Here is a 5000-nt window from a genome sequence, read left to right on the forward strand (position 1 = left end):
CAGGAGTATTGATGGCTAGGCCCTGAAACACAACAATCCCGGAATGGCCAGGCACAAGATGCCTCTGCAATAGGCCTGACCCTAGGCTTCCGGAGTTCTTGATCTCCAGAGGCTCCAGTGATCTAAGCCCGACCAGGGCGCGTTGGGAGAGTGTTAGGGACACGTAAAGGGGCGCAGGGCGCAGAACTCTGTCCGTATCACCCCAGCATTTTGGGGAGGACACAGAATCTGGCAAAGCCAGTGGGAAGGATTTTCCAGGAGGAGAGTTCAGTGACATGATCTGAAACACAATAGTGCTGGTGATCTGGCGGGTGCATTCTGTGAGCCACTTCTGTCAGGAGCAGCCTGCCATCATGCCCTGATAACCACAACTCTAGTACCAAGCCAGTGACCTCAGCAAATGCAAAGACATTATTACTTATAGTCTCCTGCATCTGATTCTTGCCATCATCATGTGAAACATTGGCGTTATCATGTCTGCTGCGCACCCTTTGTTCATATGTGTACAATTTAAGTGTGTGAACCTGCCCACTGTCTTGGACAGAGCTCTGCCTGTGAACACACCATGTGAAGCATTGGTGGTTCAGTGGTAGAATTCTCGCCTGCCACGCGGGAGGCCCGGGTTCGATTCCCGGCCAATACAAGGTTGCTTTCTTTTGACTTTGTTTTCGAAATGATATATATGAACTCAGTGGGGAATAAAATGGTAAGCAGTGACCCCGACGTGATTTGAACACGCAACCTTCTGATCTGGAGTCAGACGCGCTACCGTTGCGCCACGAGGTCCTTACACTTGCAGCCTTCGATGCCAGATGAACAAATGCTGTGGGCCTTTTGACTTATTTTCCTCTGCTTATATGCCTACGGTTGTATTACAGGGTTTGGCCTTTTGTTTTCTATTCTTATTATTGAAATTGACTGCAGGTGCAGTGAGAACGCTGAGGATTGAACTATTCAGGGAAAGGATCGCACGCAGGAAAGAGCAAAGGTACGTATCTGTGTTTCATGCAGACAAAAGGATACGTCCCTGGGTGGGCTTGAACCACCAACCTTTCGGTTAACAGCCGAACGCGCTAACCGATTGCGCCACAGAGACTATTGACTGCATACATTTCCTGAGACTCAATATATGTCTTGACATGTGTGCGCCTGCCTGGAGCTTGTATTATATAAGGCGTCTTTATGCCATACAGCATTTGTCATTTGCTTAGTGTCTTGTTACTGTTGTAATTTATGATGTGTAGACTACTGTCTAATGGTGTTAGAGCCAGTATTACTACCGGTCACAGTGCATGAGACTCATACATGACTTTTCTCTTTGCCTGCTTAGCGTAGCTCCCTGCTCCTCTGTTTGCGTGCTACCAGCCCGTGAGGCGTGTGTCTTGCCCATCCCATCTTCACTGTGTTATGTTGGACTTGTCTTCTCTGTGAGCAGAGTCTCCTTCCCAGAGCAGGTGCTTTCTCTGAACTCTTGGCTTGTAAGACTGCTGGGAAAGGCCCTCCCTAGCCCCTCAGTCAGATAGATACATTTACCTGCAGAGCTCAGCTTGGGAGAAAGAGATTAGGCAGAGAGCACATAGGGGAAGGCCCACAGAGCACACTTTATTTTACATAAAAGCTCGGGCTTGTGGGAGGACAGGGACATGAGGGTTCTCATGGAAAGAAATGCCAGGAGTATTGATGGCTAGGCCCTGAAACACAACAATCCCGGAATGGCCAGGCACAAGATGCCTCTGCAATAGGCCTGACCCTAGGCTTCCGGAGTTCTTGATCTCCAGAGGCTCCAGTGATCTAAGCCCGACCAGGGCGCGTTGGGAGAGTGTTAGGGACACGTAAAGGGGCGCAGGGCGCAGAACTCTGTCCGTATCACCCCAGCATTTTGGGGAGGACACAGAATCTGGCAAAGCCAGTGGGAAGGATTTTCCAGGAGGAGAGTTCAGTGACATGATCTGAAACACAATAGTGCTGGTGATCTGGCGGGTGCATTCTGTGAGCCACTTCTGTCAGGAGCAGCCTGCCATCATGCCCTGATAACCACAACTCTAGTACCAAGCCAGTGACCTCAGCAAATGCAAAGACATTATTACTTATAGTCTCCTGCATCTGATTCTTGCCATCATCATGTGAAACATTGGCGTTATCATGTCTGCTGCGCACCCTTTGTTCATATGTGTACAATTTAAGTGTGTGAACCTGCCCACTGTCTTGGACAGAGCTCTGCCTGTGAACACACCATGTGAAGCATTGGTGGTTCAGTGGTAGAATTCTCGCCTGCCACGCGGGAGGCCCGGGTTCGATTCCCGGCCAATGCAAGGTTGCTTTCTTTTGACTTTGTTTTCGAAATGATATATATGAACTCAGTGGGGAATAAAATGGTAAGCAGTGACCCCGACGTGATTTGAACACGCAACCTTCTGATCTGGAGTCAAACGCGCTACCGTTGCACCACGAGGTCCTTACACTTGCAGCCTTCGATGCCAGATGAACAAATGCTGTGGGCCTTTTGACTTATTTTCCTCTGCTTATATGCCTACGGTTGTATTACAGGGCTTGGCCTTTTGTTTTCTATCCTAATTATTGAAATTGACGGCAGGTGCAGTGAGAACGCTGAGGATTGAACTATTCAGGGAAAGGATCGCACGCAGGAAAGAGCAAAGGTACGTATCTGTGTTTCATGCAGACAAAAGGATACGTCCCTGGGTGGGCTTGAACCACCAACCTTTCGGTTAACAGCCGAACGCGCTAACCGATTGCGCCACAGAGACTATTGACTGCATACATTTCCTGAGACTCAATATATGTCTTGACATGTGTGCGCCTGCCTGGAGCTTGTATTATATAAGGCGTCTTTATGCCATACAGCATTTGTCATTTGCTTAGTGTCTTGTTACTGTTGTAATTTATGATGTGTAGACTACTGTCTAATGGTGTTAGAGCCAGTATTACTACCGGTCACAGTGCATGAGACTCATACATGACTTTTCTCTTTGCCTGCTTAGCGTAGCTCCCTGCTCCTCTGTTTGCGTGCTACCAGCCCGTGAGGCGTGTGTCTTGCCCATCCCATCTTCACTGTGTTATGTTGGACTTGTCTTCTCTGTGAGCAGAGTCTCCTTCCCAGAGCAGGTGCTTTCTCTGAACTCTTGGCTTGTAAGACTGCTGGGAAAGGCCCTCCCTAGCCCCTCAGTCAGATAGATACATTTACCTGCAGAGCTCAGCTTGGGAGAAAGAGATTAGGCAGAGAGCACATAGGGGAAGGCCCACAGAGCACACTTTATTTTACATAAAAGCTCGGGCTTGTGGGAGGACAGGGACATGAGGGTTCTCATGGAAAGAAATGCCAGGAGTATTGATGGCTAGGCCCTGAAACACAACAATCCCGGAATGGCCAGGCACAAGATGCCTCTGCAATAGGCCTGACCCTAGGCTTCCGGAGTTCTTGATCTCCAGAGGCTCCAGTGATCTAAGCCCGACCAGGGCTGTGCCCGACCAGGGCGCGTTGGGAGAGCGTTAGGGACACGTAAAGGGGCGCAGGGCGCAGAACTCTGCCCGTTTCACCCCAGCATTTTGGGGAGGACACAGAATCAGGCAAAGCCAGTGGGAAGGATTTTCCAGGAGGAGAGTTCAGTGACATGATCTGAAACAGTCACTGTTCCGGGATTGTTGTGTTTCAGGGCCTAGCCATCAATACTCCTGGGATTTCTTTCCATGAGAACCCTCATGTCCCTGTCCTCCCACAAGCCCGAGCTTTTATGTAAAATAAAGTGTGCTCTGTGGGCCTTCCCCTATGTGCTCTCTGCCTAATCTCTTTCTCCCAAGCTGAGCTCTGCAGGTAAATGTATCTATCTGACTGAGGGGCTAGGGAGGGCCTTTCCCAGCAGTCTTACAAGCCAAGAGTTCAGAGAAAGCACCTGCTCTGGGAAGGAGACTCTGCTCACAGAGAAGACAAGTCCAACATAACACAGTGAAGATGGGATGGGCAAGACACACGCCTCACGGGCTGGTAGCACGCAAACAGAGGAGCAGGGAGCTACGCTAAGCAGGCAAAGAGAAAAGTCATGTATGAGTCTCATGCACTGTGACCGGTAGTAATACTGGCTCTAACACCATTAGACAGTTGTCTACACATCATAAATTACAACAGTAACAAGACACTAAGCAAATGACAAATGCTGTATGGCATTAAGACGCCTTATATAATACAAGCTCCAGGCAGGCGCACACATGTCAAGACATATATTGAGTCTCAGGAAATGTATGCAGTCAATAGTCTCTGTGGCGCAATCGGTTAGCGCGTTCGGCTGTTAACCGAAAGGTTGGTGGTTCAAGCCCACCCAGGGACGTATCCTTTTGTCTGCATGAAACACAGATACGTACCTTTGCTCTTTCCTGCGTGCGATCCTTTCCCTGAATAGTTCAATCCTCAGCGTTCTCACTGCACCTGCCGTCAATTTCAATATTTAGGATAGAAAACAAAAGGCCAAGCCCTGTAATACAACCGTAGGCATATAAGCAGAGGAAGCCTTCGATGCCAGATGAACAAATGCTGTGGGCCTTTTGACTTATTTTCCTCTGCTTATATGCCTACGGTTGTATTACAGGGCTTGGCCTTTTGTTTTCTATCCTAATTATTGAAATTGACGGCAGATGCAGTGAGAACGCTGAGGATTGAACTATTCAGGGAAAGGATCGCACGCAGGAAAGAGCAAAGGTACGTATCTGTGTTTCATGCAGACAAAAGGATACGTCCCTGGGTGGGCTTGAACCACCAACCTTTCGGTTAACAGCCGAACGCGCTAACCGATTGCGCCACAGAGACTATTGACTGCATACATTTCCTGAGACTCAATATATGTCTTGACATGTGTGCGCCTGCCTGGAGCGTGTATTATATAAGGCGTCTTTATGCCATACAGCATTTGTCATTTGCTTAGTGTCTTGTTACTGTTGTAATTTATGATGTGTAGACTACTGTCTAATGGTGTTAGAGCCAGTATTACTAC

General features: G+C 48.6%; 8 non-coding genes across 8 annotated transcripts; 3 read left to right on the forward strand and 5 right to left on the reverse strand.

Moving 5' to 3' along the window:
- Positions 1-572: 572 nt before the first annotated feature.
- TRNAG-GCC (transfer RNA glycine (anticodon GCC)) lies at positions 573-643 on the forward strand. Its single transcript has one exon. It is a non-coding gene; the product is annotated as a tRNA-Gly (tRNA).
- Positions 644-714: 71 nt separating this feature from the next.
- TRNAW-CCA (transfer RNA tryptophan (anticodon CCA)) lies at positions 715-786 on the reverse strand. The gene has a single exon. It is a non-coding gene; the product is annotated as a tRNA-Trp (tRNA).
- A 236-nt stretch (positions 787-1022) lies between these two features.
- TRNAN-GUU (transfer RNA asparagine (anticodon GUU)) lies at positions 1023-1096 on the reverse strand. The gene has a single exon. It is a non-coding gene; the product is annotated as a tRNA-Asn (tRNA).
- Positions 1097-2241: 1145 nt separating this feature from the next.
- On the forward strand, positions 2242-2312 carry TRNAG-GCC (transfer RNA glycine (anticodon GCC)). Its single transcript has one exon. It is a non-coding gene; the product is annotated as a tRNA-Gly (tRNA).
- A 71-nt stretch (positions 2313-2383) lies between these two features.
- TRNAW-CCA (transfer RNA tryptophan (anticodon CCA)) lies at positions 2384-2455 on the reverse strand. Its single transcript has one exon. It is a non-coding gene; the product is annotated as a tRNA-Trp (tRNA).
- Positions 2456-2691: 236 nt separating this feature from the next.
- TRNAN-GUU (transfer RNA asparagine (anticodon GUU)) lies at positions 2692-2765 on the reverse strand. Its single transcript has one exon. It is a non-coding gene; the product is annotated as a tRNA-Asn (tRNA).
- Positions 2766-4266: 1501 nt separating this feature from the next.
- On the forward strand, positions 4267-4340 carry TRNAN-GUU (transfer RNA asparagine (anticodon GUU)). Its single transcript has one exon. It is a non-coding gene; the product is annotated as a tRNA-Asn (tRNA).
- Positions 4341-4742: 402 nt separating this feature from the next.
- Positions 4743-4816, reverse strand: TRNAN-GUU (transfer RNA asparagine (anticodon GUU)). Its single transcript has one exon. It is a non-coding gene; the product is annotated as a tRNA-Asn (tRNA).
- Positions 4817-5000: the final 184 nt, after the last annotated feature.

Source organism: Lissotriton vulgaris, chromosome 1_1 (assembly GCF_964263255.1).
Source record: "Lissotriton vulgaris chromosome 1_1, aLisVul1.2, whole genome shotgun sequence".
NCBI lineage: Eukaryota > Metazoa > Chordata > Amphibia > Caudata > Salamandridae > Lissotriton > Lissotriton vulgaris.